Raw genomic sequence first — 22,884 nt, forward strand, 5'->3', positions numbered from 1 at the left:
CAGCGGCGTTTGAGTAGATTTGTCAGTGCTAACAGTCAAGCAATAATGCGTAAAAAAGCCATAGAAATAAATGTGTGATATACGAGGTATGTATCTATGCTCCAGCAAGCCAGTAAACAGTTATTCATGGAAGGTCTAGTTCCCATGTTATAACATCATCCTTATTTGTCAAGTGACATTCATTAAACATTTATTTATTTAGCGTATGGCAATTCATTAAGCAGTTTTCTCCTTAAAAAAAATAGTAAAGCACAACGAAATAATCCATTAGAAGTAGCAAAATGATACCTGCCTAAGACAATGATTTAAATTATAGACCCAAGATTTAAATCAGGCCTGACAAATTTAAAGAAAATTTGTTGAAACTCAAATGTTACAACGATTAGCACAATTTCAGTAAAAGGTACAATGTTTAAACACATTTAAATATCCCAAGCTAACAGAATGGCTTTAATTACAGGTCAAAATTTCTGAAGGTGAAATGTAGCAACGACTAGCCCAAATTTAATAACATGTAGAATTTTTAAACAATTTTAATGTCCCAAACTAACAGAATGGTTTTAAATTACAAATCAAATTTTTGAAGGTCAAATGTAACAACGACTAACATAAATTTAAAAGGTAAATATGTTTACACAGATTTAAGTATTCAAACTGACACAATGGTTCTAAATTACAAATCAAAATTTAACACAGTCTCTTGAGAGAGGTGTAAAATTTAAGAGACACAAGGGCCACCAAATGGCCCACTTCACTAGGGAAAACTTAATACAGAAACGGCATGACACAAAACACATCAAAGCCAAAAGACAAAAATACGCGAACTCGGGAAAGTTTTAGACCCACGTGGAAGAAAAAAAAAAAAACCGCAGTCGCCGTGCCGTGGAGTTGCTTCAAGTTGCTTCACACGAGATAGCGGCAGCGCCGAATCCCAAATGCTGGCTAGTAACATCGTGCCGCCGGTGCGCTCACTCTTGTCAGGCCGGGCCAACTGCATGCACTGATTGCAGAAACAGCAGCTGACCCATCAGGCAGCCGGAGGGTGCTCCCAAGATAAGCGCCATGCGACAAGACTATGCCTACAAACACCAACAGGTCAATTAGAACGATAACATACTTTCAGCAAGTAACTGGTTAAGAAAGAAATCCAGAATAAGCAACAACAACCGCGGCAGAAGCCTATTTACGGATTAAACTAAGAATTTCAAGAACAATACACTGGTAAAACCAAGGTCATTAAGTAACCACACTGCAAACATAGTTTAAGTAGATTTTAAACAATCATATGAACTTCCCTTCTGGGTTGAAATGCTCGTCCTGTTAAAAATATCAAGTCAATTACCCGTACAAGACGGCATGTAGACCTGATCAGGCTCCAAAAATATGGTGAGGGATGTCGCCTTACAACACCCAAGGGAGCCAACACAGCATATGTTACAGCAGTACACCCAGTACACTACGAGGGTTGCCCAGAAAGTAATGCACCCTATGTCTTTTCTTCAACAATTCTTTATTGAACAAATGGCTCTGAGCACTATGGGACTTAACATCTGTGGTCATCAGTCCCCTAGAACTTAGAACTACTTAAACCTAACTAGCCTATGGACATCACACACGTCTATGCCCGAGGCAGGATTCGAACCTGCGACCGTAGCGGTCACACGGTTCCCGACTGAAGCGCCTAGAACTGCACGGCCACCTTTATTGAACATCATGAGAATCACACACACGAAAGAATGTTATTTTCTTTACACACCCTATTTTTCTGCGTAATCTCCATCCCGTTCTATGCCCTTCCTCCAGCTCGAAACAAGGGCGTATATGCTCTGTCGGTACCAATCCTTGTCCTGGTGGCGGAGCCAGTGTTTCACTGTGTGAACTTCCTTTGCTGATTGACAGATGCAGCGCCAACTGCCGAGTCGCTGCAAATCGTGGAGCTCCGCCTAACCGCCTTCTGATGATCTAACTCTCCGAGCCCAACGACTCACTGTACTTCTGTCGACAGCAGATGCCCCATAGACTTTGCAAGCGTTTGTGAATATTCCCCACAGTTTCTTTCTCTGCAGTGAGAAATTCAATGACTGCACGTTGCTTGTTAACGTACATTACCTGCAGACGGCATTTTGAAACTGTTCTGCAGCTACACTATCTGCCGGAAGTGACGGAAACTTGGTGCACTCACTCAGGAGACTTCAAATTAGATTAGATTACATTACTACTTGTTCCATAGATAATGAATACGACACTTCGTAATGATGTGGAACGTGTCAGGTTAATAAAAGGTGTCTATACAAGATATTACATTACACAAAATATTAAATGACATTTAATTTTTTTTTGTTTGGATGGAGGGGTGGGGGTGGGGATATTACCCACTTACTATACCCACAAATTCATCTAATGAGTAGAAGGAGTTGCCATGCAGAAATTCTTTAATTTCCTTTTAAATGCTATATGACTTTTGTGGCAGCAAAATTTAATCATCCTTTCTCCTAGTGTTGTAGCCATGTACACTGCTATTACTTTTGAATTCGTTCGAATTGTTAATAACAAATTTCATAAGTGAATATATATATTGTGAGACTACAGTGAAGATCCCTAGCTCTTTAAAAAAGTGTCTGCAGGATGATCTTGGATGAGCTCCAGCAACTTTTCTGATTACACGCTTTTGTACAATGAACACTCTTTTACTCAATGATGAGTTACCCCAGAATATGATGCCATACGAAAGCATAGAATGAAAATAGGCGTGGCAAGCTAATTTCTGCAGATGTATATCGCCAAAATTTGCAGTGACCCTAATAGCATAAGTAGCTGAACTCAAACGTTTCAGCAGATCTTCAGTGCGTTTTTTCCACTTCAACCCCTCATCAATGCATATACCTAGAAATTTTGAATATTCTACCTTAGCTACCGATTTCTGATCGAAGTATATATTTATTAATGGTGTCATTGCATTTACTGTGTAGAACGCTATATACTGTATTTCGTCAAAGTTTAATGAGAGCCCATTTGCAGAGAACCACTTAATGATTTTCTGGAAAACATCGTTTACAATTTCATCAGTTAACTCTTGTCTGTTGGGTGTGATAGCTATACTTGTATCATCGGCAAAAAGTACCAGTTTTGTATCAATAATACATACCTAAGGTATCGCATTAGAAACATTGTTTTCGGCTGAGAAAAAAAATGCTGTGCATTAGTTTCTGGGCAACACTCGTAACAGATCTGCCCAGATCCGAAACTAAGACTTAATTAAAAGAGCACATTAATCAAATGTTCATCACGGCACCAGTAGCACCTGCGACCGCCGTCATATTCCTGCCGCTTGCGCATAAGGTGATACCAATAATGTTTGGCATCATTTGGCATTGAGAAGTTCTATTAAAACAAAACAATAAAAAACTGTCACCACGATCGCCACACCTGGGGATTACAACTAAGTTACTTTTAAGGAAAGTAACACAGGGCACTCAGAGAAGGCAGGCTTAAACAGATTGTGTAAGCGATACAGAACACCCTAAGGCGGATCCAAACTTCCCAAAACGCACAAAGTCACACCTCAGGGGAGAATCACATTTCGCCAAACTCGCTCACACAACGCGGCGCGACAGCAGGGAAGATGTGCGCTTTCAGAGCACCGGAATCAGCCAGTGATAATCAATGTCGTCCCTTTTGCAACGGTTCCCTCACGTATCAGAGCTAATCTGCCAAGACACCGATTACCCCCGACCCCGGTGACTGACGTTTCCACCACTCGACTGCCTCGAAAATATTTCAAACTGGAAAACGCGGTGCAAGAGTGCAGCGAACAGATGGAACACGAACCAGAGGTACGATCTACAGACAGTAATCGATATGAACCGATGCGGTTCAATACCTTTCAGGACAGTGAGGCGAAATTTTGTATTAATGGGCTATGGCAGCAGGCGACCAACGCAAATGCATTTCCTAGCAGCACGACATCGCTTGCAGGGTCTCTCCTGGACTTGTGACCATGTCCGTTGGACCTTAGACTACAGGAAAATTGTGACCTGGTCAGATGAGTCTCGATTTCAGTCGGTAAGAGCTGATGGTAGGATTCGTGTGTGTGGCGCAGACCGCACGTAGCCGTTGACTCAAGTGGTCAACAATGTATTGTGCTGGTGGTGGCTCCATAATTGTATGGGCTGGACTCGATTCTCTGATCCATCTGAACGGGTTGTTGACTGGAAATGGTTATGTTCGGCTATTTGGAGACGTCTGGCAGCTTACATTCCCAAACAACAAAAATGGTTCAAATGGCTCTGAGCACTATGGGACATAACATCTGAGGTCATCAGTCCCCTAGAACTTAGAACTACTTAAACCTAACTAATCTAAGGACATCACACACATTCATGCCCGAGGCAGGATTCGAACCTGAAACGTAGCGGTCCCGCGGTTCCAGACTGAAGCACCAAGAACCGCACGGCTACAAAGGCCGGCACCCGAACAACGATTGAAGTTTCATGGTGTTGTGCTGCCCATATCATTGGGTTACAGTTGTTCGTGATTAGTTTGAAGAACACTCTGGACACTTTGAGCGAATAATTTGGCCATCCACATTACCCGACATGAATCCCATCGAACATACATGGAGCATAATCGAGAGGTAAATTCGTGCACGAAGTCCTGCACTGGCAACACTTTCGTAGTTGTATACGTCTACAAAGACAGGATAGTTAATATATTTGCAGAATTCTTCTAGCCACTTGTTGAGTCAATGCCGGTTCGAGATGCTGTCCTACATCGGGCAAAAGGAAACTATTAGGAGGTACCACATGACTTTTGTCACCTCAGTATACTGCGCCAAATGGGGCTGCCACCGCAACAGGAGGCAGCGAGGCCGTGAAGGAACGAGAAATGACATGTGTGACAGTCAGTAAACAGTTACGGCGCACTGTGGTGATGTTTTTCATTACATCGTGGCCCAGAGATAACATTCGGATGGCTGCACACGGAGAAGAATCAGCAGGAAACTGGAAGAAGGACGAAGCGTCACGAGTGCAGTCCTGGTATTTGGTGCTGCTCAGGGCATTGTTTCACGTGCTTGGGAAGCGTTCCGAACCAGAGGCGCTGTTGGCCGAAGAAGAGGAGGTGGTCGACCAGGACCAACTACACCAACAAATAACTGCTACACTGTGCAAAAGGCAAGACAGGTCCCACGTCGAACAACGGGTGAAATCGCAACCACATATAACAGGCCTGCAAGACACGCAGTCTCACGCTAAATAATGCACAGCGACAGCACTGTGGCGGTCTGTTTGCCCGACGACCAGTACCTCGTGTTCCACTGACACCCGCACATCGACGGCACCATTTCCGTTTATGTCAAGAGCACAGGTACTGCGTCAAATTGGTGTTGCGCGCTCTTCTCGGATGGGAGCAGATTTGGTCTTATTAGTGAGTAGTAATACTGGACGTTCCCTCATATGGTGACAGGTGATAGCAAATAATGCACCCAGTAACATTGTCGAATGTTGTCGTGTTGCTGGCCCAAGTGTTATAACGTGGGAACGGGTAAATCTGCATGGGCTTACTGACCTCCAAATCGATCACGGTACACTCATCGGTCATCGTGATTGCGACACTATACAGCTTCCCAATGTGAGTTTTTTTCAAGTGAGCATTCTCACCTGACTCCATTTTTATGGATGTGATATCATCAAGAAACTTCATCCTGGTGCGACGGTTCCTCCGAGATTATATGGTTTACCCAAGATTCAAAAGAGTGGTGTTCCTCTGTGTCCCATTGTCAGCAACTTGGGCGCCCCTACCTATAATTTGGCCAAATATTTAGCTTCAGTCCTCAGGCCATACGTGGGAAAATGTGAACATCACATATCAAAATCGTTCGACTTTATTCGACGATTAAAATCTTTGTGCTGTGGTCCCTCTGACTTGCTCGTCAGCTTTGATGTTATTTCTCTCTTTACCCGGGTTCCTCTTGAAGAGTCCCTGTTACTAATCGGTGAGAAACTAGATGAAGAAACCACCAATTTCTGTCGTCATGTGTTGACTTCAACGTATTTTCTTTTTAATGATGTATATTTTGAGCAAACTGACGGAGTGGCTGTGGGGAGTCCACTCTCCCCCGTAGTCGCCAGCCTTTTTATGGAAGACTTTGAGGACATGGCACTCAAAACTTCGTTTCTTAAACCAAAGTGTTTTTCGAGATACGTTGATGACATTTTTATGGTTTGGCCACATGGAATTGATGCTTTGAATTGCTTTTTAGGTCATTTTAATTGTCTATATCCGAATATTCAATTTACTGTGGAAACTGAAAGTGATGGTAAACTTCCATTTCTTGATGTTTTGGTTCAAAGAAAGGACGTTGGGACTTTTGGACACAGTGTATATCGGAAGCCTACTCATACTGACCGCTATCTTCATGCGACCAGGTATCATCCACCACACCAACATAGTGGAGTTTTGCGGACTCTGGTGAAAAGAGCTTATGCCATTTCTGACGAGGAACATTTGAAAGAAGAACTTGATCATTTGAAGATTGTTTTTAAACAGAATGGATGTACGGAACAACAAATATGCCGTGCTCTTCAGTTTGGTCCGTCACGCGAGCCAATAAGTGATACTTTTAAAGCTGTTGTTTATCCACCCTTTGCGGGAAGTATATAATCCAAAATTTCATGTATTTTAAGAAAATATGATACTGAAAGTGTTTTTACGCCGGTGGCCAAGACTAGAGCCCTTCTTGGCTCAGTTAAAGATAATTTGGGTTTCAGGAAGCCCGGGGTTTATGAAATCGCGTGTCACTGTGTAAAGAAGTATATTGGTCAAATTATTCGAACTATTCAGGACCGGTGTGTGGAACATCATCGGCACACTCTGTTGTTCCAGCCTGAGAAATCGGCAGTGGTGGAACACTGCCTTAACGAAGGACACAGGATGATGTATGACAAGACAAAATTGATATCTCCTGCTTCTCGCTATTGAGAATGTGTTCTTAAAGAATCCATTGAAATTAGAATATCAAGTAATATTATAGACAGGGATAAAGGTTTTCCTCTAAGATATGGAATCCGATTTTGTCCGACATTAAACAACAACGGTCTTCTTTTCGATCACTGGATTCTTCGAACTAGTGCTGCTGCGATTTATCGTTTCCGCCGTCTACTCGCACCGGCGCGCTGCGTGTCTACTTGCCGCCAGGAGGCGCTGCCCATCATCTCGCGCACGCGCGGTGCTCTGTCCGCGCTGTATAAAGGTTTCCGTCGTTGTGGCTGGAATTCAGTTCTGGCGAGGCAGTGCACGAGCATTAACTCACCTGAAGAGATGCCAGAACGGCGACATGACACGGCTGCAAACCCGTGAAGAATATCAGTAGTTACTACGCCGGGAAATTCTACGAGATAAAAGTTAATGTTCAAGAACAGTGGCTTCTTCCGCACTTGTACATCAGTTTTTGTGGCTGAGTGATATCTGATGAACACAAACGACAGTAAGTACAATATGTTAGCAATAGTAAGTACACAGCATTATAATTTTCATTGTAAGGTTTGGAAGTCCAAGATACAGTAAAATAGGAACCTATTTTCTGGTTTCTCCGATCTAGTTGCGATTCTTGTTTTTTCTTTTTTTTAAAAAAAAATACGAAGGTACTGTATAAATAATCTGATACTTCCTTCGTACAGGGTGATGTTGGTAAATGGGGACAAACGGCAGGAAAATATGCCTGAAAGAATAAGGAGCAGAAAATGTCATATTGATATATGACTGGAAATGTGTTGTAAGGGGGTATGTAAAATATCTTTAACAGTGAGTCCGTCAACATCAGCAAGTGGCTGGCCAGCGTGGTTTAAACCAGACAATCATGTGAAACATTCTCCAGGTCAACTGCCATTGTGCACGTCACTTATAACGCCTGACCAAGCGAGGTGGCGCAGTGGTTACCACACTGGACTCGCATTCGGGAGGATGACGGTTCAATCCCGTCTCCAGCCATCCTGATTTAGGTTTTCCGTGATTTCCCTAAATCGTTTCAGGCAAATTCCGGGATGGTTCCTTTGAAAGGGCACGGCCGATTTCCTTCCCCATCCTTCCCTAACCCGAGCTTGTGCTCCGTCTCTAACGACCTCGTTGTCGACGGGACGTTAAAAAAAAAAAACGCCTGAGGACCTTACTACAAACGGACTGGCTATTGTGAGGACGGTCATTGTTTTGTAGCACAGACCACCATGGTTAAAAGATACCTGCCCTCCATCCTACTCACATCTGAGAATACCTCCACCTCCGTCTGTGGTCTATGGAGAATCCCCATGATATCATGGCAACGAACGGTCAGCAAAGGGCTCAGCCCCAATGTGTGTGCAGCAATTATTGACAGCTGCGTCACTTGACCAATCATCCTTCCGTAACGCCTCACAGACGAGGCACATCCACACTTCCCGCAGGCGACACTGCCTCCCATGCTGGACGACATGATCTCTTCTATATGGAGCTAAAACAGTAGTACAACCAGAACATTCCCACTTGCCTTATGTGTTCTCATGAGTGCTTTCAGTCACAGAAATGTAGAGTCAACACTGTCTTACAGAAAAGTACAGTCAACGCTGTATTATCTCCATCTTTAAGGGGACGCACGTCTCTTGGATTGCATCTTCGGCGAGTTCTTCATATGACCTATTCAACTAATTATCCCCTCCAGTTTCGTTTCCTGCCGTTTCTGCCCCGTTCAACAAAATCACCCTGTATGTATGGTTGATAGCCAGAACATGAGCTAAGGTGAAGTATAGCATCCTCATTCGTGCGCAGCTTTAAGTCTTATTTTGATGAACCGTTCGGAAACCAGGACAACAGACGGTTTATGCACAATGTTTATCATACACGAGAGGCAATGCTTCGTGACACGACAAAAGGAAAACGGAATTTTCCACTGTTCGTCTAAAACCCAAGTATAATTTAAGTGACTGTATTGTCTGCCTCATATACAGGACTAAAACTGTTAGCAAGTGCAGCCAGCTTTATGCTGTCTTTTATCCCGGTAATCCTCTAAATATAGGGCCCATCTCGCTCTGTAAGGAACTCTCAGTTCCGATCTTTAAAGGTTCCGCGTCTTCTGAGGATGAATGGAATTAATATAGTGAGAATGAATACGTGGTCTGTCATAGGTTGCAAGAGGAAACGAGAGACCGATTCCAAGACCATCTTTACTACTTTCCAGGATTTTGAAAGTAATGACGTCACCAGCTATATGGTTTACCAAATTATGCAATAAATTGCAAAGAACCGTCCAAGGTGCAATATTAATTTTCTGTATTACCTGAGGACTAGTTAAGAGTCGAAGCTCATTACCAGATCATCCGTTAAGCTATGCAATAAAATCTATCGGTTTGATGTGTAACTCTCTTTGTGTAATGAGAAGAGTGTTCATTTTCCCAAACTGTCATTTTTACGATGAGAGTAAAGCGGAATTTTGAAGAGTGTCACAATAGATTCATTATATTCTCCATGAATCTCAGATTTGTTTCCACGATATTCACAGGTTGCATGAAGAGTCCTTTTAGTTTCCTTTTCAGCTGATGTAGGCAATATGGAAACTAAGGTACCGGAATTGAATGACTTAGTGCGTAAACAGGCACCCTCCAAGCAAGCAGGCAAGCTATGTATTTTTTACGTTTTAATAATACTTGAAATATGTAACGAAAAAGTAAAAATCTTTAATTACAGTCCCGTTTATTTATGTAAACATGAAAAAAAATGCAGCACTGACGAATTCGATTTATGTTGTGCCTCACTGATTGCTGAAGAATTATAGTACACAGTGAGATTCGTTCTCAAGTTGTGTATCACAAATGACTGACATGTATCTCGAAACACTGCCTCATTCTGTGAAAATGAGCGCTCCACGCCACAAGATGACCGTCGGGCAAATCTATTGCAGAGCAGGTCGCTCATACTCACATCGCTATTCTCTTCTTAATGGCCGTGTGACACATTTCAAATTTTGCACATTGTTTAAAACCCACCGTTGTTTGCAAACACACATCTGAATTTAATTTGTAACATTTCGTTATAGGTCCACTAAGACACGCTGAACTGTTTATGACATAATGATCCCTCCCTTTTAAGTTTATCAGTTGTGCTGCTCACGAAACACAATCTAGCCGATATATACGCCAAGTCGTTTTTAACACTGTGTCACTTAATATTTCCTGGAGGATTCCAATTCAAGTTACATCATATTTGTGCAGTACATTGACTGCTGATGCAAAACCATGAAAATTCTTCTGCATATTACTGAACTGCAGCGAGCCAAGTTCCCCACCACGCTGTTGCTGTTGTGGGTGCCGGTGATAGGTTTTAGTCTTCAGTACGTGAATTGTCCTGAATGAACATTACAGCGAGGTGATGAAAGTCATGGGGTATCTCCTGATATCGTGTCGGATCTCCTTGGGCCTGGCGTAGTGCAGCAACTCGACATGGCATGGACGCAACAAGTCGTTGGAAGTCCCCTGCAGAAATACTGAGCCATGCTGCCCCTATAGCCGACCATAATTGCTAAAGTGTTGCCTGTGCAGAATTTTGTGCACGAATGATCTCTTGATTATGTCCCATAAGTGTTCGATGGGATTCATGTCGGGTGATCTAGATGGTCATATCACTCGCTCCAGTTGGCCAGAACGTTCTTCGAACCAATCGAAAACAATTGTCGCCCGGTGACAAGATTCCGGGTCATCCATAAAAATTCCATCATTCTTTTGGAACATGAAGTCCATTAATGGCTGCATGTTATGTCCAAGTAGCCGAACATAACCATTTCCAGACAACAATCGGCTCAGTTGTACTAGAGAATCCAGCACATGAATTGTAAGCACAGCCCACACCACTATGAAGCCACCACCAGCTTCAACAGTGCCTTGTTGACAATTTGTGTCCATGGCTTCCTAGGATCTGCGTCACTTTCGAACCCTACCGTCAGTTCTTACCAACTGAAATCGGGACTCATCCGACCAGCTCACTATTTTCGAGTAGTCTAGGGTCCAAGCGATATGGTCACGAGTCCAGGACAGGCAGGCGATGTTGTTCTGCTAGCAAAGGCACTCGCTTCGGTAGTCTAAAAAAGAGTTAAGCGAGTCGGCCACTGAGCTTCCCGTGTTAAGAGGTAATGCCTGAAACTTGGTGGTATCCTCTGCACGCTCTTGACACTGTGGATCTCGAAATATGGAATTCCCTAACAGTTTCCGAAGTGGAATGTCCCACGCTTCTAGCTCCAACTACCATCCCGCGGTCAAAGTCTGTCAATTCCGTTCGTGCAGCCATGATCACGTCGGAAACCTTTTCACATGAATCACCTGAGTACATGCACTGTCTTTCCATATGCTGCGTACGCGATAATACCACCAAACGTACATGTGGATATCGCTATCCATGATTTTGTCACCTCAGCGTATTTTTCCATTAGTAATCAGTTTATCCACATTAAAAAATACAGCTCTAATTTTTTTAACATCGTATGAACAGGCTTCGGAAGGCCCACTTCACTGTTACCGGTTTCGGCTACCGCCATCTCTAGATCATAAAATATTCTGATGCAGTTCAAAAAAATGTTCAAATGTATGTGAAATCTTATGGGACTTAACTGCTAAGGTCATGAGTCCCTAAGCTTACACACTATTTAACCTAAATTGTCCTAAAGACAAACACACACACCCATGCCTGAGGGAGGACTCGAACCTCCGCCAAGACCAGCCGAACAGTCCATGACTGCAGCCCCTAGACCGCTCGGCTAATCCCGCGCGGATCTGATGTAGTATCAACGTCAAACTAAACATGTAGGTAGGTACATGTTTAGTTTTACACTGATACTGTATCATGCTCATTTTGTTGGTTATTTGTTCTATATACCTTCTCTCGTATATATTTCGCACTCCCTGTCACGCAAGTTGATGGGGCGAATCTTATGTAACCTCCAGCTTACCAACCTTACTGCTGGGCACCCTCACATCCTATCGGTTCTCCATAGCCGACTTATATCGGACAATATTCATCTATCATACCGACGCTGCCTCCTCACCCTCGAAATTTTCAGGGGAATTTACCATCTCTTTTCCTTCCTCATTTAATTTCATACACATTTCCTTACTACCAGTTCTCTTGTTTTTAACAGAAATTTATCTGACTATAACCGAACACCGGCATTAAATGTAAATAAATCACAATTTGGCCAGTTTTTGTCAATTATCTGAATATGACTGTTCAAAAGACTTTTTATTCATTCACTTGTAGTTCTCAAGAGCATTCAGGAAGGATAACGATTCAGCAACGTTGGTGGTTAGACCACAACGGAAACTAGTGGATTTCCTGATGGTTGTTGATGTATCGTCTAGAAGCCGGTCATTCCTGCGTCTCCTCAGTAGCCGACTTCGTTATTGGTCTCTGTCGAAATTGCTGTGAAATTGGCCGGGGAAGTGCATCTGTCCAAATCAGTGGCGGCGCAAGCACAGGCTGTCAGGCTATTGGGCATAGTTGTAAATGCTACTCTGAGGTGAAAAGATGTCGAGCCACATCAAATCAATAAAAAAAGCTAAAAAAGTCCTTATCATTCCTTTCAGCATTTTTTGTATGCCGTTTGAGTATTTGCAGATATGGAAAAGTCACCCCATATATTGTACCAGAGACTCCTTTCCATCGCCGCCTGACAAAATTCAATGTTCGCTTTCTTTAGGAGGATATTCCTCTGAAATATGCTACCAGGTTTATTAAGTTCCAGATATAATGGCTTCATTAGTGAGACGGTCTCATTGAGACACTGCGTGTGGTTAGTTCCCTCTTTCGAACTAAACCACTTTTGAAATCTGAAAGGGCGTTACTAGATTTACGTATTTTCAGGATGTTGCGTACACAACAATGGGCAGTCTGTCAACTGAATAGCCTGGAAATAAACAAATCCAACCAAACAAGTTCTGAAGTTTACGGTGTTCCTTATCTAACTTTTCTGCCTATTCCGTATGCCTCAGCCTGGGGTATCTGGATCCTTTTTAGTTTTTCTGTTTATGTGAGTTACTTGAGCAAAGAGAAAACATGAGTCTAAGAATCTTTGTGCAGTGCAAGGGAAAGACCAAGAGAACAGTTGAGTAAGTTTACCTGTAATTTTTTAAAGGACAGTTCAAGCACTGGAGTCGTTTAGGAAATGCATGAAGTTCCTACACTTGGTGAAGAGGAACTACTGATCTACACATCCCCGTGGTAAAGAGGGGGCGACGCCTCTTTAAGTGACGACTAACGCAGACAACGATCGAGGGGTGACAGATATGCGTCATCACCCCAGCTTTTGTAGGCAGAGTATCCTCTTATCCCGAAAATGACAAACCATTTCGGAAGGCGGGAGAGCCAATTGATGATCAGCGGCATAGGGTATCAAAGAAAAAGTGAAATTGCCCCATTAAAGATCCACAGATATTCCAAGCATCAGTATTAAACCATCATCTCTAAATTTTCCGGAGATACAACAGTCTGCCAATTTGTTCTCCGGTTGAGGACTGTGAAATATACAGGCGAATGAAGTGACTTTGAAGACACGCTGCATTGCAGTAAACGAGAAAACCTAAAACTTGAAATGGAAGGCTGGAAGCTGATATCTTTGGCATATCAGAGAAGACATCGTTTCAATCAGGAGATATCGAGTCTGAAGAATACAGAATCATTCTTATCGGAACTGATGAAGACAGACCACGAGTGGGAAGACTTGGAGTAATTTTAAGAAAAAGCATGGGCCCAGGTGACAAGGAGTTTGTGCAAAATAGCTCTAGGATAATGGAAAAGAAAAGATCATTGAGATAACACAATAGTACACGGCAACGTCCAAGGAAATATTGAAGAAATAAGTAATGTGATAAGATATGTTAAGGCAGATAAAAACCTCTTTGATACGGTGGACCGGCATGCCAGTTTGAGTGAAGAACCGAAGAGTGGATTGCCAGCAACTATGGAACTTGGAAGAAGAAATGAAAGAGTAGTCCGACTAATTGAGTTCTGATTCGAACATTACAAGCGAAGGAGATGCTTCTGGAAGGCCCCAGGAGACTTAAAAAGACAACAGATTGATTTCATTTTAGTGAAATCACGTTTCAGAAACTAAGTAAAAGACTGCAGGAGCTATTCGCCTGCAGACAACTAGTCCATGATGAAAAGTTCATTCAGATTCTAGCGTCTGGATAAAAGGCCAATAAAACATAAATTGGAAATGAAAAACTGAAAACCGTGGCACTGGCAAGGAATATACACAGTAAACAGAAAATCTAGTTACAATTTCTAATACAACGGAGTAAAGAAGCCTGGGAACAAATTAAGTCTGGTATATATAAAGCAGCAAGGAAGATCGTTGGGTGTATCGGGGCGGTTCTAGGCGCTTCAGTCTGGAACCGCGCGACCGCTATGGTCGCAGGTTCGAATCCTGCCTCGGGCATGGATGTGTTTGATGTCCTTAGGTTAGTTAGGTTTAAGTAGTTCTAAGTTCTAGGGGACTGATGACCTCAGCTGTTGAGTCCCATACTGCTCAGAGCCATTTGAACCATTTGAAGATTGTTGGGAAAACTGAAGCCAAAAAGTTGTGGATTACAGCATATGATATTCAGCTTATCGAAAACAGAAGGCTAAGCAAAAACGCAACTCACGAACAAGGAAAAAGAAAATACAGCAGACTGAGGAATTTAATCAGTAAAAAACTTAGGAAAACAGAAGAAAGTTTTCATGAGGAAATTTGCAGAGAAGTGAAAGGAAACAGGAAAAATGGAAGAACTCATATAGCCGGTGGAACAACGAATAAATTTTTTAAGGAACACAAAAATACACTCGGGTAAAGTAGAAGACAAAGAGGGGAAAATGGTGCTTCGTGAAGACGTAGTGAAGATATGGATATGCTGAGGAACTGTATGACCTAACACGTTTACTGCACGATTAAGTAGGAAAAGAAGAGGAAGCAGACATTCTGCAGGCATCCTGCAAGAAGCATTTGAGAAAGCTGTGAGATATCTACGGGACACCAAAGCAACGATTATCGATGACATTGCTGCAGAATTGATCAAGAATTCTGGCGACAGCAAGAAAAAGAAGCTACTGAAACTGGTTCCTGTACCGAAGAAGGCGGCAGCTACAAAATCTGAACAGCATCGAATATTGAGCATAATATCGCATGCGTCAATGACTCTCATAAAGGTGTTCCTGAGGAGAACGGAAGAGCAAGGTGAAGGTATGCTCAGTGAAGATAAGTTTGGATACTGGAAGGGATCAGGATCGAGAGAAGCGATTCTGGCACTGAGGCTTCATATAATACAAAATACAGAAAAATCAATCGACTTATACTCGTATTGCCTTTGTAGATCTGGAAAAGGCACTTGATAATGTTATCTGGAAAGAGACATTCTGACTAGAGTGCTGCAACGCTCAGTGTTTGACCGGTCACGGCTCGCCTGTTGACGGGGGGACCGAGCCGCTCGTGTCCGGCCCCACACAACTCGGATCGGCCACGTACTCGCCCCATGTCTGATGTCCGGATTTCGGACTCGCCGATAACCGAGCATGACCGGTCACCGCTGACGTCCCACCTCGCCTCGCCCCGGCTCGAAAAAAAAGTGGTTCAAATGGCTCTGAGCACTATGGGATTTAACATCTATGGTCATCAGTCCCCTAGAACTTAGAACTACTTAAACCTAACTAACCTAAGGACATCACACAACACCCAGCCATCACGAGGCAGAGAAAATCCCTGACCCCGCCGGGAATCGAACCCGGGAACCCGGGCGTGGGAAGCGAGAACGCTACCGCACGACCACGAGATGCGGGCGCCCCGGCTCGCTGCACTGTACTGTACTGTACTGTACAAATCCAACGCCTCTCTCTCTCTCTCTCTCTCTTTCTCTCTCTCTCACACACACAGTGTATTTATCTCTCTCTCTCTCTTTTAATACAAAAGTAACATTTCCAAGAACGGGTACGTGACACAGCTAAATTCATAAAGCACCTGGAAAGTAAAATGATATTTCAATACAATCACGGATAGAAGACGAGTCTCATTTCCAAACAAAAGATATATTTTTCCTTTCATTTATAGGAAACATTAAATAAGTGCTTTTCCTGTAATCTAGAAGACAACCGTCTTCGTAAAGAAAGCACACAAAGAACATTAAACATTTACAGACGTAACTTGTCACACTTTTCAATTGTTTACAACATAAACAAAATTATAGTTATTGTTGATCAGCAGTAAATCACTAACGCGTTCCGGATTTAATTGGCTGCGGCAATTTGTTAGTAACATGTCGGCTTTACTAAAGCACCTTTCACTAGGTGCGCTTGTTGCTGGGATACATAAAATACGTCTTGCAACTGTAGCCAAATCTGGCAGATCTGTTTTATGTCTGCTCCACCACTTTAAGGTGTCATCATCATCTCCGGGGGACATTAAAATGCACAGATCTATTTCATCTGCTGCGAATTATCTGTTGTTCCTCCATTCCTTGAAACGATCTCTCTTTCTGGGTGGTGATGACACAGTACTTGAAGGATCTATGATAATAAACAAAAGAGACAACTAATACAGAACTGATATCGAAATCATCGAAACGTTCCCGTAAGAGACCGATGACCTCGCTGTTTGGTCTCTACCCCAAAAAACCCGACCCCCGTTCCCATAAAAACGAGATGTTTTACGTTAATGAAATATTATACGAGTCACAACATTCCCGTTTCTCTATAATACACTTCCCAATAACTATGCAAAAACGATTATGTTAATGATTGCATGTTGAACCTGCGTACGTAGCACACATTTGTCGCACATTGCTAAGAATTTACTGCTTTTCATTTATTTCAAGCATATTAAGATCACGGAAGGACGGCCAAAGAAACGATCTTTGTGAGGTTTCTTGCAACTGTGTTTCTTTAAATGAGTGGTTCCCCACTGGAAAAACAATAAAGTCGAGCTTTTTATGCACGATACGTACCCAGTAGACGCAGTGTTTCCATCTACAACCAACAGAAATGTACTCCATACTTGGCTTTTTAGACCTTCCCGTTTCTTTAATGTGTAAACATTGATTTCAATCTTACGTCTTACTACACTGGCTTCCTCGCGCTGCATGATTACAGAGAGAGACACACCACAAATGAGAAGCCCGTACTGGCTGCAGTGTCACGCGGATAATAACAAGTGTAAATGTGTTTGAAGTTACGTGCCACGTATTCGGTCACGGCTTCTATGCTCGGTCTCAAGAACTAGTGCGGGTAGCCTATCCAGTTAGGGTGTGCTCGCCCCACCTCGTATTTTGTGCTCGCTTACTCGGTCATGCAGGACTCTAATTCTGACTGCTGAAGAAAGCAGGTCTCAAATGAAAAGACATGTGGATGATACACAGCTTCTATAAGATCGAAGTGGTCGTGATTAGGACTTTTCATCAGTAACAAGAAATAAAAATTAGAAAAGGCGTGAGACAAGGATGTTTCTCAGTTCTCGTATGTTCAATGCTTACTCCGAGGAAATTATAGACCAAGTTCGCGAAACAACCGAGGTGGATATCAGAATAAATGAGCACGTGATACACATTCTGCACAACGGATATCACATCCCTGTGGTCACGGAGACGAAAGATCTAGAGAAGGTCCTCAGCACAATGAAAAGGATTTTCTGCAATCATTACGATACGAGAATAAATGGATGTATGAGAATAAGTGGTGCTATGAAGCAGTGAAAAAGAGTATAAACCATTAAGAATAACAACTGTAAGAGAGGAGGTAGATGTCATAGAAGAATTTACCGATTTGGTAAGCAGGACCACAAAGAAGATTAGAGAAGAAGGGATATTGTTCCCATCTTCAAAAAAGGCAATAAAAGACTGTAGAAACTACAGAGGAATAACCCTTATGAGTCATACAGCCAAGATTTTTGAAAGAATTTTACTAAATCGGATAAGTGAAAATATAGAAAACGAGTTGAGTGAGAACAGCATGGGTTTAGGAAAGGAAGAAGCACAATCGACCTGATATTTTCTATCCGTAAACTGATGGGAAAAAGTTGGGAGTGTAACAAAAGGGTGATAATGGTTTTCATAGACATAGAAAAGGCATATGGCTCAGTTAACAAGGAAATACTCTGCGAAAAAATGAAGAAAATAGATATAGAAGATGGATACATTAATGTAATAAAGACAATGAGCAAAGGACACAACTGTAGAATTAGAACATCACTGGAGAACTCTGAATACTTTGAAATAAGACAAGGACTTAAACAAGGAAGTATTCTATCTCCTGCACTTTTTAATGTTGCGACGAAGGGAATGAATGCGGCAGTTAAAGATATAGTAAAAGAAAAAGACAAAAATATGATTTTTGCAGATGGTATGGTAAAATGGGGCGATAAAGAGGTAGATGTACAGTTACAACTTGATGCTTGGAAGGAAACTATGTAAAGGTATGGATTGAAAATAAATAAAGATAAGAGTGAAGTAATGGTATTTGGAAGAGACAAAGGGATCAACGGAAATATTACTTTGAATGGAGAACCCCTCAAAGTGGTAGACACTTTCACTTATTTAGGTAGTGAAATATCTAGTGATGCAAGAATAACCAACGAAATTAATAGGAGGTTACAGAAGGGAAACAATTTCTACCAAACAATAAAACACCTGACTTGAATAAAGAAGTTTCAGAAAAAGCAAAACTCCTTATGTATAAGGGTTATTACTTCCCTATTGTCACCTGCGGAGGAGAAACATGGCCAGTGACAGAAAAGGACTGAAGCAGACTGCAAGCAGGGGAAATGAAATTTCTCAGAGCAGTTAAGGGAAAAACAAGATTGGACAGACTAAGGAACGTAGATGATCCGTGTATCGACTCGTACTACACCTTGTGTTTAGACATCATTGGTTTTCATTTTCTTCCCCTGACACGTTTGTTTGATATGTTGTGTGGTGGCGTGGAAGTAGGGGCGTTGCGCACAGAGAGTGTGGTGGACACGGGAGGGCAGTGTGGCTCTCCAGCGGTTGTACCGAGTCGCCACGTGATGTATGTCGGTTCTGTGTAACGAGCGGGTTGAGTGAATCGCACCACGAGTAGTTGCTGTTCATTTCGCCTTGGTGGGACGTTTACAAGCATCTTTATATCCTCCGTTTCAACACTGGAGTTTAAAAGGAGACACCTAACATGAAGGAGCGGTTACTACCCGTCAACGTTGCAGAGAAGACGTGAACTCCGGTGACAGAGCGTGTTGTCGCGTGACCTTGGCGTGTTAGGTACGCTGGCGACGCGTGCGCGTTCGGATGTGTGGATCCTTGCCATCGGAGGTCGTGTACTGCCTGTTCGGGCATAATTGCAAGTTAAGATCGTGGAAGGTCTAATCATTAAGTAATAATTTTGTGTAACCAGCGTCTCTTCTCCCTTGTGGTCTCCGGCGACCGGGTTTCCTGTCCCTGGCACCGGTGTAATTGAAGACAGTAGTTTTGGCAGTTTAATTGTTTCGCTATTCTGTCGTGGGTTATGAGTAAATTCATGCTTCGTGTTGGTTGATCATGTGGTCGCTCTTTCATGACTGTGTGGTGTAATGTTCCTTGCACGAGGTTAGGTCTAATTCTGTCAGCAAGTTAAGCCATCTTATAACAGGTTTTCGCTGGCTAAAAGTCGGTGCAGTGACCAGCCTGAGACTGGCAATTGTGTTTACGGGCGTATTTAAATGGGTCAATATTCTGTCTAGCCTGAGCATCCCTGAGTGGGTGATTTGTGGCCGCCTTACACAGGTCCGTCATATCTGTTATGTTCTAATGATATTCCAGGACACTTTTGTTTAAAAATTTTTTAAATTTCTCCAAGTTTGTAAATTCCTTTTATTGCCATTAATTGTGTGTTGGCTGAGACATGTTTAATTTTTTTAATAGCGGTGTTGGAAGCTTGACTACCTCACCGTACTTTATTAACAAAGTTCTGTATTTACTTTAGTAGCCTGTTTACTAATGTTCTTAAAATTTTTTAAATTGTTGTATTGCTATAAATTACTTTGATTGGCGTTAGCGGCGTGTTTTAAAAGGCTGTTTATTGCCGTACTGCTAGTTTCTGTAAGACGCGAATAAAACATTTGTGAAAATCTCAACTCGACAGTAACCTACTAGAAATTTGGCCCCGTTTCCCAACTTGTGGTGTGGCTTGTAGTAACCGTAACCACTGTGTTTGTCAGCTCTGGTAGCAGAGCGTGGTTACGGTCTCTTGGTCAGTTGTTTACTGTCGAGTTCGAGAAATTGTTTCACTGTCTGATACCTTTGTGTGGTGCAAAAGCTAATTAGTTTGTTCTGTTTCAGCGTCCTAGTAACTATGGAACCGCGAAAGTGCCCTGGAATAAATTTGTTGAAGAGGGAACATTTGTTGTATGAATTGGCCATCTGCCAGCAGCCCACGGAAGGAAGTGTGTCGGAGTTGGCAGCGCGTTTACAGTCTGCACTTTCGTCTCCGGCGGTCATCACGCCGGAAGTGATTGGTGAGTGTAAGGCGGCAGCAAAATTCTTGGGTGGGGCGGTTGATCATCTCAGAGATACTATATACTTCTTAGAGGATGCTCAGTCTAGTGGTAGGCAATTAGACAGGGTGCGGGCGCAGTTAGCTCACCTCGGTAATCGGGTATGTGATTTAGGGTCAGTAGAATTAAGTGGTTCAGATAAGCAGTCGTGGGTGGGGTTGCAGGAGAGAATAAGTGCATTGCAACTTGACCGTGCTTGTTTGGAACTAAGAAAGGGACTCCCTGAGGAAAGAGAGGAATTAGAGTTCCGTGATGGGATGAGTCGTGAGGGTGGTTGCGACTGTGAGTGCCGGACAGGCGGCGTATTCCAAGTTACCTAATCCGATCATGTATTTGTTTAAGGATATCAGAGAGTTACGTATAGATCATCTTGAACAAGTAGAAGATTTCTTGTGGTTGTTGGTTCGGCTCGAACAGTATGCACAAGCATTTAGAGTTTCTCATCAGCTGATCTTGGGGCTCTTGTATCCGTTGGCGGGAGATGAGTTAAGGCAATTTATCTCGCAAGCAATGAAAGGAGGTTTGTCTTTAACTCAGTTAAGGCAGCGGGTCATTGATAAAAAATTAAGCAGAGGACTCCGGCAACCGCTGGAGTGTAATTATATATGGCGTATGCAATGGAAGGACGAGGGGTTGCGACTGTATGTTGACAGCGTCAAGTTAGCGTCATCGGCGTTGTTAGTAGGGATTCCGGAGGAAGAACTGGTTTCGATAGTTTTAAGAGGCATGCGAGCGGTGGATAAATCTGATTTCGTCTTCAGGCAGCGTCCTGTCAATTGGCAGGAGTTGTATGAGGCAGTGGGTAGTATCTCAGCATTGTCTCTTGAAAACTGGCTGCCCGATGAGGGTAGGAAGCAGTTATCTCAAACTGATCTACAGGTTAAGGAGGGACGGGGAATTTCTAGCGATGTGAATAAGCAGGAGGATCGACGATGTTTCAGATGTGGAAGCGTAGGGCATTTTGTTAGGGAATGTAGTGCTCCTCGAACGCCGAGAGCTAACAGATGCCGCCAGGTTGTTGGTAAAAGAAGAACTCGGAGTTATCGAGCCAGGTATGCCTGAGTGATTGCTGCCCCGATCTCCTCGTTGCCGTATATTTGCTGTAGTGTGGGAGGTGAACCTGTCTGTGGGATGTTGGATTCCGGAAGTTCTATTTCCTTGTAGAATTTAGATTGGTACTTGGAGTTTGCACTTATTACTCGCCTTAGATCGATTCCATCCATGGTTCAGAGATGTCGTTTGGCTGATGGGCAGCTGTTACCTCTGCAAAGATGGGTTCGTGGGGGTTTGTCCGTGGGAGAATTATCTTGGCCCATATGTTTTGCCTTGGTGAAACGATTGTCGGCTTACTTGATTCTTGGGTGTGACTTTATTAATAAAACTCGTTTGGTTTTGGATTGTGAAGGGCATACCTTGTTCTTTAAGTTCAAGCCTGAACTGAAGTTTGGTTTTTGTGAATGTAAGCAGCGGGTGCAATGTACAGGTCCTAAGGCCTTGGCGGTCGAAGTAGGCAAGTTTGATCTGGGGCATCTCTCGATGGAGCAGGCTTCTCGTCTTGGTAGGTTGTTAGCTGATTTTCCCCAGCTTCTCTGTGATCGACTAGGAGTTACCAAAGTTCTTCAGTATAAGATTCGCTTTAGTGACCCGATTCCTGTTAGTCAGTCTCCTTATCGTTTGTCACCATCTAAGGTCAAGGTTTTGAGGTCTAAAATATCTAAAATGCTCGAAGAGGAAGTCTTTAGACCCTCGACTTCGTGCTACGCGTCTCCGGTGTTCCTAGTGCCCATGGATCAAGGGCGGGACTTCAGAGTTGTTGTTGATTATCGTCGCCTGAATAACAAGGTGGTGTTGGAGTTGGTTCCTCTTCCCGACCTTCATAATTCGTTCACTTGGTTTGCGGGTGCAAATTGGTTCGCGGTCCTTAATCTTAATCAGGCGTATTACCAAATTCCTCTAACGGAGGACTGTAAGCATGTTACCGCCTTATGCACAGATTGGAATCTGTCCGAATTTAATAGTGTTCCCTTTGGTCTCGCTACTGGGGCAGCTGTATTGATACGATTGTTGGACAATGTCTTAGGTGATTTGAAGTTGGTTTGTGTGTATAACTACGTAGATGACTTGGTCATCTATAGTAACTCATTTGCAGAACATTTTGAGCATATCCGGCAGGTATTCATTAGGCTGCAGAGTTCCAGTTTGACAGTCAAACCCGAAAAGGTCACCTTCGCTCGTCCACAGGTCTCGTGTTTGGGACACCTGGTATTGGGCCAAAGTATACATATTGGCCAGGACCATTCAAAGGCCTTAAGAACACTACCGCCCCCTAGAGATATAAGGGGAAT

This window comes from Schistocerca serialis, chromosome 4 (genome assembly GCF_023864345.2).
Source record: "Schistocerca serialis cubense isolate TAMUIC-IGC-003099 chromosome 4, iqSchSeri2.2, whole genome shotgun sequence".
NCBI lineage: Eukaryota > Metazoa > Arthropoda > Insecta > Orthoptera > Acrididae > Schistocerca > Schistocerca serialis.